The 17,250-nt window shown below is 40.8% G+C and overlaps 1 long non-coding RNA gene across 1 annotated transcript in view; it reads left to right on the top strand.

Annotated features, from left to right (window-relative positions):
* Positions 1–341: 341 nt before the first annotated feature.
* Positions 342–17,250, top strand: part of LOC116529727 — a 77,594-nt gene continuing 60,685 nt past the window's right edge. The window contains exon 1 of the long non-coding RNA XR_004259632.1: positions 342–825. This is a non-coding gene — a long non-coding RNA (uncharacterized LOC116529727). The remainder of the gene's footprint in view (positions 826–17,250) is intronic.

Raw genomic sequence — 17,250 nt, 5'->3', positions numbered from 1 at the left:
TTTCACCAAGCATACAACAGTGCCAGGCATATTCTACGAATTCATTAAATTTTATTAATTCAAAAAAATTTTTTAAATGAATAAATAACAAAAATCAAACCAAAGCAAAATAATGGATATATCTAAGGTAAGCACCTTGGCTTAACTTATGCATTATATTATAAAGAATAAGAAGCAGCAGAAAGAGAAGAAAAGGAAGAGTAGAACAAAGAGAAATTAACATTTTGGGGTACATAGTCTGGGCGAGGTATGTACCATGTGCTTTATGAGCATTATCTCCTGTAATCGTTGAAGGAGCCTTATGGAAGGGGAGAGCAGACATTCTGCTAGTGCCCTCTGGTGCCTTTGTATCTGCCCATTAGTTGTGTGATTAAAATCACCTGATTACCCTTTAAAATGGGTTATAGCTGATGACCAAGCATCATTCACTTCCGAGGGTGAGGCCAGGACATCAGTAATGTTTAAGGTTTCCCAGATCATTCTGATGAGCATCCAAGGTTAAAAATCACTGATTTTAAGTTGTGTTTCTCAAATGTTATGCATACTCACCTGGGAACATTGTTAGGTTGATGTTTGGTGGGTCCTAGAAGTCTGTAGTTCTAACAAGTCTGCAGGTGATGCTGATGTTGGCTGGTTTCTGAACCTTCTTTTGAGCTGCAAGGCTTTGACGAGATTGAGCAATCTGCCCAGTGGCTGGCCTGAATTTCAAACCCTGGCTTTCCCAAGTGAAGATCCCGAGTTCTCGTGTTCCGTGATGTTACTGTGTCTCCTACAGATTTAAATCAAGCATTATGAAGCACAGTGCAACAGGAAGAACATCTGCAGGTAAGGAGGTCTGGCGCTTCATTACAGTTCTACTGCTCCTGACTTTGGGCCTTGCCTCCCTGAGTTTTGGGTTTTTTCTAACATATGGGGTGTGGAATTGATTGTAGTTGCTGCCCTTGGATTCTCATCACCAGTATGCTATGTCTGAGATCAGACTTTTCCTATAGGGAAAAATGCCATTTTAGGCAGAGCCAGTCTTCCTTCTTTCCTTCCTTCCTTCCCATCAATGAATGTATGTGTTTCATTCTCTGTTTCCTAAGATGAGGAAGATAGAGGAAGCACTGGTGTTATTGAAAAGGGTGCTTAGTTTGCCATAATCTCCAGAACATAGAATATCTCTTACTTCACCTCTGCATGTTTTTTATAGTACTACTGCTACTTGTGCATTTATTCATTAAAGAAAACACATGTAAAGGAAAACCGCCAAAGATATTTACACTTTAACATAATATGGTGCTTCCAGGACGCCCTGGAAGTTTGTTTAGGGGTGGAGAAAGAACAAACATAGAAATCAGGGCACTCTGAAGCAAGAGGTATAATACCCAGATGGGTGAAGCTCAGCTAGAAAAGAGAGACCCAGGAAAGGATAAATAGCATATCTTACTATCCTTCTAGGTGAGATTTCTGGGGACATCTGTTTCAGAGCCTTACAGCCTTTTCAGAGATTGGCACTGGAAGATCCCCCCTGAAGAGAAGGGAAAATGACCAGCACTTTACTAGCATCTTCTTCCGTCATTTTGGGATACCCTGAGCCAAACCCCTTTAAACCTGCGTGATTAGGCTCGGGGGGAGCCAGGTGCCCTCCTCTGTTCCTGAGGAGAACAGAGGCAAATCTTACCCATCTTCCTCCCATGCGTTCTATGCGATAACACAAAAGCATACCTGTGAATTCCTAAAATAAGTTAGTGTGGGACCCTTGTCTACAATACTTGGGCTATAGGTAAAAACTAGGCTTTGTATATTTCAAGAGAACCATGGACCCAAGTAAGCAACACTGTCTTCGTTTTATTACTTCTAAATTTACTTTTGACTTATTTATGTCTTTAAAAAAAAAATTGGCCAAAACGCTTCTTTGTGGATTTTCCAGTCAGTTTGACAAGTTCGCCTCAGAAAATGCCTGAAAAACAAGTTGTGGAAAAGCAGCAACCTTTTATCCGAAACACGCCCTATCAGACAGACGTGCATTTAGACTCAGTTTTCACGTGTCACTTTGTCTCCTCCAGATCAAGCTATAGCCTTGCTCACAATGTTTTTGCCAAATTGCACAGGTCAGAAATTATGTGTTGGGGGGAAAACCGCTCAAGGGAAACAGGAGGAGTAAATCATGTTTTATTTAAAGGGTAGCTTTCTTTGAATAAAGCATTATTCCTTTCAGGGCTGTGTCTAATGTTGAAGTTTAAGGAGTCTTGAAGCTTAGAGTGAAAACTTTGCTTATCTGTTTAGCCCTCCCCAGTGGGTGAAGGACTCTTAGGTTGGTTTTAATGCTTTCTGCCGACTCAGTAACACTCAGCCCCCTAATAGCCACTCATGCCGCTGGTTGTCCATAGAGACTGGTCAGGAGGACGGAGAACTGCATCATTCAGCTGGGTTACATATACGAGGGATGATCCTGATAAACAGTTATTGCCTCTGCCAAACAATAGCACGGGTAGAGACACCGCTTGATAGCCACCCTCACCCCATGGGATTATTTAAAAGCAGGTTAAGGAAAGAAATCTTTCTTCTGCCTGTGATGAACATCTCTCCCTAGGGGAAAGAAAATGAATCATGTTTATTTTTAAATCTTCCAGGTCTGAGCCTGCCCACCAGAGTTTCCCAATGTGCTTCCACAGTAGTCTAGCCTCTTGGAAATACAAGAACTCTAGAAAGATAAAAAGTAATGATTTGCCTTATTCTGCTGCACAACTTTCTTTATCAGACCCGGAGATTTCAGGCATTTTTGAGTTATTTAATCCGAGTACGGACTCTTTGCTTCCTACTTGCATGTGTTGCCCTACCTACCCCATGATTCCTGAGTCATAACTGGAAGGTTAGCTGCGAGAAAGGAGAAGAGACCCAAAGTGAGGCAAGCAAGTTGTATTCACCTGCCAGGCTGCCACATAACCATTAGAGGAGGGAGCCCCAAGCTTACAAAACCAGGGGTTTATATGGGGAGAGGGACATAAGGGAGTTTTGGGACTGAGATAATTTATTAGCTTGTAACCGGCAGAGAGATAGTTTGTTAACTTGTGGCAGACTTACATTATCCTGTGACTTTAGTGGCAGTAGTTTTAACAAAACAGGATTTTACAAGTATAGATAACAAACATTTGTTTTCCCTGTCCTTCCCCAGCTGCCCAGATGGCTGTAATGAGGCTTTGCTTAATTGTAACACCTAGTTAGGAGTTTGGGAATGCAGCTGCAGAGCAATCAGAGTGGGGTGGGGGCGGTTAGCTTGCTCAGAGGGAGTTTTCTGAGGCAGCTTGTCCCTACCATTCCAGCCTTTTAATAGGTAAGAGAAGAGGGGTGCTGTGGTTATTTGACTGCTTTTTGCTGGATAGGGGCGCCATTTGGAGGGGCCTAGATAGTAGGGGTGGTTGTTCCCGGAGCTCTTGGTGCTCAGTGTGCTTTTGGAGCAGCATTGTATTTTGTATTGTTCCACGGGTGAAAGCTGTAATACGCTTCTGTGAAAACTGGGGGAGGAGTTGTAAGAGACAGGGGCCAGATGCTAGAAGGAGGAAGAGGCTTATGGCAGGACCTGGGAGGGGCAGGAGCCGGGGTGCCCAGGAGTAATGGAACGACTGGGGCCACGCAAACTGTCTTTACGTTTTTGTGCTTGGTTTTTGAGCTTGATAGCATTTTGTACTAACCCAGATTTATTGAAGTAGAAACAGCATTGTTTATTTTACAAAGAGGAGGCACAGACTTTTTTTTTTTTTTGGGTGAAGTTTTGGGAGAATGACTGGAAATAAGATAATGAGGTTTTTAGGCTTTCTGCTTTTAATCTGACACTAGTTGGGAGTTTAAGGGCTACTGCTAGGGGAATGAACTGTATTGCTCTTTTTGAGTGAGTGCATAATGTAGCAGGCACAGGGAGTTCTTGGTTTGGAGAGACAAGGTTAACGCTGAGGGTAAAGTAAGAGCACATCTTCCCAGTTATGGCTTAGGGGCTGGGAGAAGTATCGGGAGACTGCTTGTCCTAGGACTCCTCAGATAGTTACAGACTTGGAGGACAACTGTCCAAGACAGGAGACGAAAACTGAGAAGGCTGCGCTAGTATCCAGGAGAAGGTCAACCTCCTGGCCCTCTATGGTCAGCTTTACCCCGGGCTCGGTGAGGGCGATGGATGGTTCTGGTGCTTGTCCCGGGCACCCTCAGTCCTGCTATTGGGTCATCTGGTTAGCCACCTCAGGCCCTGGGAACCTTCATCCTCTGGGACAGTGTGCTTTCCAAGGATCCCTTTGGCACAGTGGGCAAGGATGAGGAGGTGGTCCTTTCCTTTGGGAACAATCTTTGTTAAAGCATCCCAGTAGGCTGCAGTGGTAGCAAGCTCGGGCAGTCTGGCGACTAACACAAGCCTTTCCCCTTTCCAAGTCTCTTAGGTGTGCCTGCCTGAGGGCTAGGACTGAGTCTGTGGCCTTTTTCTGGTCCCTCCTGTTCCTTCAGCCCGTTCCTCCTGATCTCTGTTATAAAACACGAGGTTGCTAGATTTAGTAATGATTCTAGACTTTGTTCTGGCCCCAGGGCCAGCTTTTGGAGCCTTATTCTAATGTCCACTGATGATTGCATGATAAATTTGTCTTTTAGTATTAGCTAATTCTCTATGGAGTCTGGTGACAGGGGAGTATATTTTCTTAAGGCCTCCTGTAACCACTCAAGGAAGGCTGTTGGGTTTTCTTCCTTTTCCTGGGTTATGGTGGATAACATTGCTTAGTTCACAGGCTTCTTCCTGGTCCATCTTAATCCCTTAAGTATGGAGGTCAATAGGTGCCTACAGTTCCAGTCCCCATGTTCTGAGTGAGGGTCCCGGTGGTGGTCCACAGTAGGACTGCCTGCCAAAGTGTAGGAAATCTATCCTTTTCCTTTGGTGTCATTTAGTCATTTACATGACTAAGGTACGAAGTGTTCCCAAACTCTTGAGCTGCTGTTAGAGAAGCCTATCTCTCATTACTGGTTAAAGTCTGACTAAGCAGTAACATGATGTATTTCCAATTTAGTTCAAAGGATTGGTTTAGGCCCTGCAGAACATCTATGAACTTGTCCGGGTCATGTGAAAATATTCCAAAGTCCACCTTGATTTGCCTTAAGTCAGAAAGTGAAAAGAGAGCATGTACTTTGTTTGGGCCAAATTCTTCTCCTACAGTCCGTAGAAGGCAGAGTTGGGGCATCCTGGTATCCTGCGGTGCCTTGGACATTTTGGCTTTCCCTGACTACTCTTGGGTCATGGGAGTTGGGGAGAGTTTATCAGTATTGGTGGAGGGAGGAGGAACAGGGAGTCCTGGGTATGGGGGTAGTTCCAGGGAACAGCCATTAGGGCATAAGTTACAAGCGCTGAGGATTATCCCTTAGAGAATAAAAAACGTGCCCATAGGGGACCCGAATTCATTTACCTTCCCTTCTACAGAAAAGGTCTGATTGTAGAAGGGTGTTATAATTTATACATCCCTCAGGTGTCCAGGATTCTCCACCCTGCAGTGGGTATTGCAGCCATGCCGTGCTACAGAAGAAAATACGCTGCTTCTTCAAAGATAGTGGGTCAAATTGGTCGCAATTTTCCAGGATACACTTGAGGGGTGATTTTTGCCTTGGGAGGAGTAGCACCCATCTGAAATTGAACACTAAGAAGCCCACAGCCCTGTTTATTTTTTTGCAGCTGCCGTCCCTGGGGTGTCCCTCAGTTGTACAGCACTTGATACTTTTCCTTGAGCCCTAGATGCGTGATCATCTCATGGGCCTTTCCCATTTGCTGAGTTTAATCGTGCTTACTGGCACAATGGGCATGTCCTCACTGTGTAATATCCTTTTTGGCTACCTTATGGGACACAAGAACTGTTGGGATTAGTGCCGCTGTACTGCTGTGTCCTTGAAGAACTAGGCCAGCGAGGCTTGGGCACTGGGCACCATTTATATTCCCCAGCAAGTGTCTGATTAACATAGGCCTGACTGTAAAACTGCCCCTGGAGAATAAATTCCTTGAAGGGTGTCTGAACATAACAGTCTTAAAGAAGGTAATGGCTGGCCTCAAGGCCAAGGCCGGGACAATGCCCTTCAGACCAGAGCCTTTCTCCCCACTTTCCATCATAGGAATATGCCCTATTGCTGTGGGCCCTGTAATTAACTATTTGAGTCTCAGACCAGGTCTGAATATGGTGCTCTAGATGGAGAAGTTCTGCTGTAGGGAGGGCTGATCCTAGGCAGGACAAATTGTACATCATTGGATCTTGGCACCAGAGAAGTCCTGCGCTCGAAACAGAGCCCCTACTGGACCCTGGGAAGTCCCTCTTACACAGTCTCTCAAGAGGACAGTTAGACTTCCACTGGCCTGTCTGCTGGCACACTGGACAAGGGATTTTTAGCACTTGAGGGTTAGGAGATGCCCGTGCCCAGTGGCCTTCTTTGTAGCTCTCAAAACAAGGCCTGGGAGGGCCACCTTGGGTACTATGGCTAGGCTGACAAATTATCACAGCTAGAAGCTGGTATTTAGCATGATCTCTTTGGGCTTTATCTAATTTAGCTATCACTGTTACTGAAGACTCTGAAAGCCAGGTTAAGGAGGTTTTGTTGTGGGGTTTGAGGCGCATTTTTAGCTTTTTACGTTTGTGTGGATGTTGGGGAAAGATTGGGAGATAAAATGAGTATTAAGAACAGTAGCTCTTTTTGGGAGGCAGAGTTCACACAAGCGTATTTTTGGAGAGTCTCTGTAAGGCAGGAAAGGAATTGGGCAGGATTTTCGTTTGCTTTTTGGAAAGTTTCTTTGAGATACTTAAAATTTATGGCCTATGGGCAGCTTTGTTAAGGCCTGCAATAAGGCTACTAATTATATGGTTACAGGGTGCTTGGCTGGGGTCTGTGGGTTGGTAACCCCAAAAAGGCTCTTCCTGGGGGACAGCAGAAGCTTTTACCGGCTTAGTAGGATTTTGCTGATGAAGATTGTCAGCATGTGCCTGGGCTGTGGGCCACATTTTTCCTTTTTCGGAAGGAGGGTAGAAGAGAGGATAATACAGAGATTATGCCAAGTGAGTTTATAAGACTGGGTGAGACACTTAAATTCTTTGATATAAATATTGGGATTGGAGGAGAAGAACCTGAGACTTTTTTAATTTGGAAGACATCGGAGAGGGAGAAAGGGACGTGGACACGGATGATCCCTTTGGCCCCTGCTACCTCTCAGAGGGAAAGAGAGGGAGCTGGTTGCTGGGCATGTTGCATTTGAGAATGGGGAAGTGGTGGAGATGGGGAGATGGGCAGGACTTAGAGTTAGAAGTGGGGTGGCTGGAGTGGGGAGAGAGGTAGGGCCGGAGCAGGCACTTACGGTGGAGGATTATGCAGTGGAGGAGGAGAAAAATCAGCCGGGTCAAAGAGGAGTTGTCACCTGGGGCTGTGGGGTGGGTGATGGGGAGAATTGGGTTTGGGAGTGAGGGAGGAGAATTTGGAAAGTAGAACAGGACTGACAGAGGGAAGGACGGCTACGGAGGGTGAACATAGGGAATCTCGAACTATTTCCCATTGCGATGCCGAAAGTTGTCTAAGTTGCTAAGTATATTGAAATTAAAAGTGCCATTTTTGGGCTATTGGGAGCCATTGTCCAATTTGTATTGAGGCCAAGTGGTATTACAGTAAAAAATAAGCCTCTCAGGATGGATCTTTGAATGGAGGCAGAGAGCATTGAGGTTACTCAGGAGACGCCCAAGTGGGGTGGTTTTGAAAGGGGTAGACTGATAGCCTTCCACAGCAGATGGGGGAGGGAGGGAGAGAAAGAAGAGATTGCTGATTCACAAGGACGGTGGGAGAGGGCCTTCCCTGTCCCGCAGGCTTTGTCTGGAATAGAGGAGGTAGCTGCTGAGTCACGTGTCCCTGAAATGGTGGGACCAGAGGTCTGGAGGCTGGATGAAGCCCTTGGCCCAGCGCTGGGTTTTTCAGGAAGGCAGAAAATGTCAAGGGTTTCAGGTAAATAGCAAGAGTCTCTCTTACTCACCCTGGCAGAGGCTTTGATGATGGATGAGGTCCCCAGGAATGACAGTGGGAGATCCTCTGGGTCTTTGGCAGTTTCATGAAGGGGAGGGTGGCTGGGACAGAAGTGATAGAAGAGGGAGGGGAGGGATAAAGGGAGAAAGAGAGAGAGCCCTCTGAGGTTGCCCAGCCAGAGCCTACCCCATCCTGTGTTTGATCACCAAAATGTAAGGTTAGCTGAGAGAAAGGAGAGTAGACCCAAAATTAGGCTGCCTGTTAGAAGCAGCAGCCCTAAGCTTACAAAACTAGCAGTTTATATGCAGTGAGCGGGGCGTAAGGGAGTTTTAGGACTAAGATGATTTATTAGCTTGTAACATGCACAGAGATAGTTTGTTAACTTGTGACAGACTTACAATACATTATCCTGCGACTTTTGTGGTGGCAGTTAAAAAAAAACAAAAGTGGATTTTACAGATTTGCGTAAAACAGGAATTTACAAGTAAGGATAACAAACATTTGTTTTCCCTGTCCTTCCTGAGCTGCCCAGATGGCTGAAATGAGGCTTAGCTTAATTGTGGCACCTAGATAGTTGTTTAGGAATGCAGGTGCAGGGCAATTAGAGTTGGGGTTGGGGTTTGCTTGCACAGAGGGGGTTTTTGAGGCAGCTTGCCCCTAACAATTACCATTAAAACTAATAGTAGAGAATATTATGAATGCTTATTGCCTGCTCAGTTTATCTCACTTTATACCGACCCCAAATTTCACAGGTAGATGCTACAATTTCCTCCACTTCTAGAGGAAGATAATGAGGTTTAGAACAACTTGTTCAGCGTCCCACAAGCTACCCTTTAGCATGGTATAGATGAGATGAAGGAATCAAATAAGCACTAAGACGATACTTGCACATATAATGCAATGCACTGGGCATACATAGGTATTTAAAATATATATTTAGTCTCTGCCCTCAAAATGTTAGACTGAAGATACAGCCATGTGACAGAAAAATAAAATCTCAGCACTACAAAAATTCATTTTTAAATAGAGAGGGAAATAAAAGATATTGCCCAAATCAGAAGGACATTCTGATAAAATGCCAATTCAATTAAGGGAAATAATTTAGAATCTCGGAGCAGAGATAATAGGAACAGTGGAGATGACATTTTGTTGGGTTGAAAGTTCACATTACTCTGCTTATTTTTTCATATAAATATTTAAATATGTTGTATCTTTTTTTTAAATTGATCTGGGAGTATAGGTCTCCCGGAGGCACTAAGAGCTAAGCTGCTAAGTGAATACCTTGCTATCAGAATTTCCAGTGATACAGGCAACTTGCTCTTCTGGGGTAACTGAGTAAAGACGCTGCTGCCCATTGTTTGTGTAATAGAATACTGGAGTTTTAGAACTGATCATGAAAAGATACTTAGCATTTGAGATTATGAAAAAGTAATAATGTAAAAATGAATTATACAGATTGTGTTACAAGGCATAATTCTTAGTCTCACATGTTTCCATTTAAATCCCGTAAGAATGCCGATACATAATTCTAGCAGGAGTAACCGGGCGTTCACAAAAACTGCTGTCTTTTCATCTGTCTCTGTATCACAGCCTATCTTGTAGTTTCCTATGGCTTTCTGACTGGTTTTTAACTAATGTAATGTGGATAGATATGGCATCACCTATTTTCAGTTCAGGCCCATATACACTTTCCATGCACACTCTGCCGTGCTCTTTCCTGTTTCCATCTGGCTGAAATCCAGATGGTCCCCACCCCCCTCACCACATACACACACACGCACACACACACAAAATGGTGTCCTTGGAACGGACATACCAAAGAAAATGGAGCCACAAAATAGAAGGAGCCCACTCGAAGGAGAGCCGTTCAACCTGGAACATACCTTAAATTGTAAGGACATTAAAAAGATTTGTGACATTTTGAGATTTTCCTCTTATAACACCAAGCCTACCTTACAACATGCATTATTATTATTATTATTTGTCTGATTTTATAGATGAGATACTGAGGCTCAGAAAGTTGGATAACTTGCTTAGACTCTGTTGGGGGAAACCAAGATTGTAACCCAGGCAATCTGACTCTATGCCCTAAATACTTATGCACTATACTAAACTTCACCTTAACTCATGATGTTCTTAGATTTGACATAAACTAATGTTTATGTCAAATGTTTCACTTAAATGTTAACACTCTGAAATGTTAATGTTTCACTTCTGGCTAAAACTAAGTTGGTAGTAATACTGTATAAAATATTTTCTGCTATATTCTTTAGAATAAATAAGCTTCCTTGAGCCAAGGAAAATTTCAGCCATCAGTTAGGAGTTACAAAAAGGATGCTAATTTTCTTTTTATATCTTTGTCTCTGTAGAGCATGCTGTAGTGCTGAATGTTTATATTAGCTTCAGGTTTGGCAGCATGTCCTAATATTCAGTCTTACAACTTAAGGCTGGAACTTGACATTAGTTTCAAGTAAATGCAATGTTAGCATTCACCACGAACAATCAACTGTGCTATTGAGAAAGCTGTATACATTTTGTGAGTTAGAACAGGAAAAAAAAATGAATCAACCAATTTATCAACCAATGAAAAAACACAAAAATTAATGAAGGTGGCATTTTTAGCCTTACTCTGAGGTCCAGCAGTTTTGAAGGGGAGGCTCAACTCTAAAAATAAACACATTGGAATAGGTTTCTAAACTGTGGTAATAAAGATAAGATAGATGGGATTGCAAGCCAAGGTGGAAGGCCAGAGAGTACTTGGGTAGAGATACTAAACTAGACGTGTAATTTCAAACTTCTTCGTCTTGGTTAGGAAGATTATTGCATGCCAAACTCTCCACAAACATAAGGGAACTCCATCGTGTCTCTCCCTCACCCAACCTACTTCTCAATCTCTGCAGTTTATTTTTCTACAGTGGTATTTTCCCTGACATATTATATAAGTCCCTTGATGACTGGGGAACTGCTTTTATGTGTATTTTTATCTCTTATATTGTCTGCTGTGGCTTGTTTGCTCAGAATAAGCTGCTCAATAAACATCTCCTAAATCAATGAATATCTTAATGGTCTCTAATGTGAAATGGGATTTAACTCGCTGCTTGAGTCCCTCACCATAGATAGTACAGATAGCTAAAATATTTTAGGAATCTACTTCGGTAAGCTAAATATTAATCGTTGCTTTCCAAATAGCTTATTCTCTGCCTAGAGTTGCATTTTAAGTTCATAAAGCATACTGATTATTTGCAGCATGCAGAAAACCCCATACTTCTTAACCCTTAAGGTTTCAAATTAGTACGGAACAAAATGAAAGGTTAGAAAGGTTGGTACACCATCTCTGAAAGTAAACGCTAACATAAAATGATTAACAAAAAATAGGAGTGCATACAAAACTGGTTATATCCAAGGAATAGTTGTAGAATTGTGCTGTGTCAATCAATTTTTTGGCTTGATAATGCACTTTAGTTATGCCTGTCACCATTGAGGGGAAGCTGGGTGACAGGTACAAGGGACTTCTCTGCAACATTTTTGCAACTTCTTGTGAGTGTAGAATCATTTCAAAATAAAAAGTTGGATACAACTTTTGAAGTAATAGAAGAAGACATAGGAAATATGAGTACCTTTTAAATTTCCAATATTCATTTTGTTGTTAACAAAGGAGATTTGGGAAGTTTTGCATTGGAAATCAATATTTGAGCCTCTTATATTTCTGGCTAATTTAATTCAGTCTAGCATTCTTTTACAGATTGCTAGGAATTATAAGAAAATATATTTGTAATAAGTACTTTTTGTTTTTAACTGCCAAATAGGGTATCATTTGTTCAGATTTTATGCAAACTGTGTTAATTTTTTCCTTTCTTTTTTTCTAGAGATCTAGATGTCCAAAGCTAACTGTTAATTTTATAGCTTTCAAACTCATTTAATATCGAGAAATTTGATGTTTTTATTGTATTGAGGGCAGAGTTACTGCTCAGTGTTTTAAATATGCCCTCACCGATTAAGATATTAGAGATTCCTGCCATCCCAGTGGTAATGTTATAATTTTATGTTTGTAGTACAGTTCACTGAAGTGGTACTATACAAAGAGTATAAAAGTCTTTCGTACAAACACACGTACACATAAACATACATGTATTCACATGCTCACAAATGTAAATATCTTAAGAACTTAGATGCATCCAATTAGGAAAAGTAACTTCCATTTCATTATAGAATTCTCAAGCTATTTCATCTTATTGCTTATAATTTCATTTTCTTAGATATATCCAGGCCACATTCTTACAAACTTTAGTGACATTCTGAGGACTATATTAAATAGGATGTCCTGCCATAACTAGATTTTAAAGACAAAAAGGATTTCAGAAATAATAAAATATAACCGTCTCATTTTATGGAATGAGACAGAAGGTCAACCACGCTAAGTGGTTTAGCTACACGGTGTGAATCAGAAAAAAGTTTTGATTTTCAGAATAGTGTACATTTCACTGTCATTTAATATTTCCTCATGAGAGATAACAGAAAATTCCAGATGTCAGAGATGAAAAGTTATCTCTCAGATAATTTCTTCACATTAATGCTTTATCTGAGTGGCCCAGTGTTGATATTTATTGACATTGATACTCATTGTGTCTCATTTCTTCCCTCTCTGATTAATCAGGCTACAGGAAAAACAAACAAACAAACTTAGGACTTTCTTAGTCTCGAAATGTAGCAAGAAGAAGGCGGAGACTTCAGAATCATGTCAAGGTGCTTTTCTCCCCAGTGTTGTCATTCTGTCTTGATGTGGAGAATTACTGTGTCAAAAAGAATCTTCATATAATTGTCAGGCCAGAAAACTGCTACAGGCGTGTGTTGGCATTCTGCAATTACTGAGCCATCTACTGTTTTTACACTTCCAAACTAATTGCCATCTTATTTATCTTATTTAAAATAAGCTATTTATTTACTTTGGAGTCCTTTCTGGATGCCATTTCATAAATTGCATTCAGTTTTGGGAAAGCAGAATTGTAAGCCTTTTTTTTAGTGTATAAAAAAATCTGTGCTGTTATTCTAGCCTTGTTTTGTGACCACGTTCCTTTCCTATATTCTTTATCGACACTATTATCTTCTGTCATAAAAATTTCCTCATTATATACAATTTCCTTTATATTTGAGGAGGAACCTTTGACCCTTGCTAAGATTTAAGTGGCATTTTAGTTTTACCTACAACATGTTTTTCAAATTGTTTCTTAGCTAATTTGTTAGTTTTGTTTTTTGACAACATTTAAATAAATAGTCTGTTTAATATGATGATTTTAACGGGGCTGACTTTTGTCAGATAATCTAGTCTTTCTTCCTTATTCAGAGGGATTACATTTTACTTGGATACTTGACACTTGATAGCATTACTTAGAAAGAATATTATTTTTAATGCACTAAAGAAAAGAGACGAGGCCTCAGTGGCCACTTCGTCTTCCAGATAAAAATTCCCAAACTAGGATTTCACAAAGATGGTTTCCACGTAAAAATTAAAGAACCTTACTGTGAAGTAAATAATATTGAGGGTATGCGGGTAGGGGAGGGACATGACATCTGGCCCTTCTGAAGATGAATTAAACTCAGTCTTCTAAGTAATAAAGTCATTGGGTAAGTTTTCATTTGTCCTTGGTTCCACAGAAGTTCCAGAATGTTAGACAGTTGAAACTTTAAGCAAGGATAAGAAGTTAGAAACAACAACTCAAGAAGCAGACAGAGGCGAAGATTATCCTTGCTAGGAAGCACCTAATTTGATGCAAAAAAGAATTATTTGATGGTTCTCTGGTGGAGAATCAGACACTTTACTGGAGAATATTAAGTGCCACATAGGGGAATGTGTGTTCAATGCCAATGTATTAATGTTTTCAGAAGTTGCACAGTGCTTACCACACAATTTAAAAAAAACTTTGTTAAATGAATGTGAAAATTTCTTTGTTTATAGACTTAAGCTCTTATTAGGGAATATCACAGATATCTCAAGAATACATGTATGTAAGCTATACACTGCATACAAAACATTAGGATCATTTTTGCCTTGTATTGACAGTATTTGATATTGTTCAACAGGACTTGGCTGATCTGTTCTTCTGTTTTTCTTCTTTTTGTCTCTTTGTCTTTTGATTTGTTTGAGGATTTGTGTTTGACCTTTCTTCTCCTTTCTCTGTCCTTTCCTTTGCTGTGTACAGCCTGTTGAGCTCCAGAGAGAGATGCTACAAGGACCATCCAGACTGTTCCTACCTAGACATTGTAGAGATCAGGCAGGGGGAATCTGAAAGAGAGAACATTGACACAAGAAAGACAAAATCTGAAGTTTTTCTTTCTCAGTGTATTTTTTATTTCTTTAGATTCTTTTTTATAGTTTCCATGTATCTGCTGAAATTATCACTTTATACGGGTTGTTTACTTTTTCCACTTTAGTGTTTCATCATAGTCAATTTAAAGTTCATATTTGGTAATCCCAAAATATGTGCCTTATTTAGCTACCATTGTTTATTTTCTTTCTTAACTCTTGGTGACCTTTATTGTTTTCCTTTGTGTATGTTTTTGTTCTTGTTTGCTGAACATTTTTATCAAAATAAAATAGAACCTGAAGTAATTGATACCTATCTCCTTAAAAAATAGGCCCCTTCTTCTGTCAGTTTGCTAGAGTAGAGGCTGGGTCAATACACTTGGTAGTTGAGGTCTGGGATTTGTTAGAATGCCAGTTTAACTTAGTTCAACATTGCAGCCAAATGTCTTGAGGGTAGGTTTGTCCTAGGAGTTAAGCCTCAATGAGGTTATGAAGAGCTGCCTGTGGTCCACAGAAGAGCCACTTGCTTTCCAAACTGGGCGAACCCTTTCTGCATCGCCACTTGCTGCCACCATTTTGGATATCTGGGGGGTTTACTTTGCTCTTTAGTTCTGCCTCCTGTGTTGCCCTTCTGAGCCACCCTCTGCCTTTGACCTCAGCTGTGGTTGCCCTACCATCTATCTGTGAGGCTGGTATTGCCAGGAAAGGGGTATTTGTCATCAACTTCCTTAGCTGAAAGCACAAAGCACCTCAAACGTTTCCTCTCAGCTCTCTTTCTCTGCTCCTGTATTTGGTGTGCTGATCTTGGCACTCATTAAATATTTGAGACTGCCCAGGAGTCATCTGGGTTCAAATCTGCCATGTCGGCGCACATATGGCCACTATAAGTTTAAGTGTTAGACTCCTTTCTCCTAACATGGCAACTTTATTTCCACCCCAGAAGCCTAGAATTTTTTCCACTCTTGTAAAGGCTTTGCCACTTTCTAGAGTTTAGTACTAGTTTTCTCTTTGTGTGAGTCCTATTCTCTCTGGTAGGTTTTACAACTATGTTTATATAACCTATGTGGCTTGTTTTAATTGTAAAGATGAAAGCAACAGTCTTTTGAGATATCAACATCTGAAACACAAGTATGTATAATGATTTTTAAGTCTTCATAGCAACCTCCATCACCTAATATGCAATGTTATAAAATAGGCACTCAATAAATGTTTGATGAATAAATATGGATAAGAAAGCAAATTTATTCTATCTTGCACCAGAGTGCAGTAGAACTAGGAGCCAGGGATGAAATTATAGAGAAGTATATTTGGATGAATATAAAAATGTATTGCATAAGAAAAACAGCCATCCAAAAGTTGAGCAGCATTACTTCAGACATAGTAAATTACAAGTTATTGAAAGAGTTTAAAGACTTTAGGGACTAAATAGAGGGTTCTGAACCATATGAATGCTTCTTGTTAGATGATCAGTTAAATCTTTATAACTCAGTGATTCTATATTATTGCAGGAAAATCAAGATTTATATTTGTAAACCATGTAAAATGAGCCAAATATTTGCACACACTACTCACATGCATAAAGAAAATGTAGCTTCTGAGTGTCTTCAATGTCATTTTGTTTACCAGCTTCTACACCATAGGGTCACTGGGATAAAAACAAATAATAAATTTTGTGAACTTGCCCAATGCATAGTGTCTTAATTTATGGGGAACTGATGAGTCTCTTGAATGATTTTGTCTCTCTTGTGTCTCTGTCTCTCAGATTCCCCTTGCCCAATCTTCTCCATGATGTCTAGGTAAGAACAGTCAGGATGGTTCTCGTACTATCCCTCTCTGGTTCCCTGTCTGATGAGGTTCCTGGATCTTACTTGTAAATTCAGGTCATAGCTAGCATTTGAGGCTTTTTTTTTTTTTTTTTTTTTTGGTAGGAACTGGACACCACTATTCTACTGTCAGCCTTAGGTAATAAAGTTCCCTGTACTGTGATCTCTTTGTCTATACCCACAACCTTCTTCTGGCCTATCAACCTTTTCAACCTTTTTCTAGACCCTGGAAGCCAGAGAGCCCAGTGACTCATCCTCAAGCTAGTTTATTCCACCCATCCTTTATGTATTTTTTTTTTCAAGTGGGCTTTTTTTTCCAAGTAGGGCTTGACAATGCAGCCTTTGCAATATAGGTCATTACTGGTCCTTCCCCCCGTTTGAAAGTGAGAACCCCATGTCCTATCCATCAGCCCTCAAACTCCCTGTCCAGCTTTCTCCTTTCTCCATATCCCAGGTTTCTCCTTGGGAGAAGGAATGTCTTGTGGGAAATTACTTTGATGCAATGGTTGCCTCTAAGTATACAACCAGGTAATTATACCCAAGTCATGGGGCAGAAAGTCTCATGGACCCAAAGTAAAATGAGCCAATCACATGGGTTACTTAATTTAGAACACAAAATGAAAAGCATAAGAAAAAGTAAGTAACTCACATGACCTGAATTCTAGGTTATCATGCAATATTCATATATTGTATTTTTTTCTCTGTGGCATAAGCTTTCCGCAAGAGTGGATCAATTATGAGGACTGGAGTTGAGGTTTTACATGGGAGTCCAGCAGATGGAAGGTGCCTGGGAACAACACAAATACTCAGATACCCATTCCATAGAGAGACCCAGGGGCAGGTACAGCTGGCCATATCTCTGAGCTATAGTTTGTCCGTGACTGTTGAGTGGCCACAGGTTTTTGCGTGTCTCAAGGAAAGAACATTTAGAGTAAAAATCTCTACCACCAATGGGTTTCTGATATAAGACTTCATGCATTTTAAGTGATTCATGAGCCTCATATATTTGGTGCATCATGAATATTTGGTTTTCACTTTGTACTTCCATCCCTATCTTTTGTTAGCACGCCTGTATTACAATTACTTTATGTTTGTTTGACATAGCAAGGATAAATGATTAAGAAAATATATAAATAT

This window comes from Sapajus apella, unplaced genomic scaffold (genome assembly GCF_009761245.1).
Source record: "Sapajus apella isolate SASKATOON/1434 unplaced genomic scaffold, GSC_monkey_1.0 scaffold63, whole genome shotgun sequence".
In the NCBI taxonomy this organism is placed as follows: domain Eukaryota; kingdom Metazoa; phylum Chordata; class Mammalia; order Primates; family Cebidae; genus Sapajus; species Sapajus apella.
This window is presented reverse-complemented; position numbering and strand designations above follow the sequence as displayed.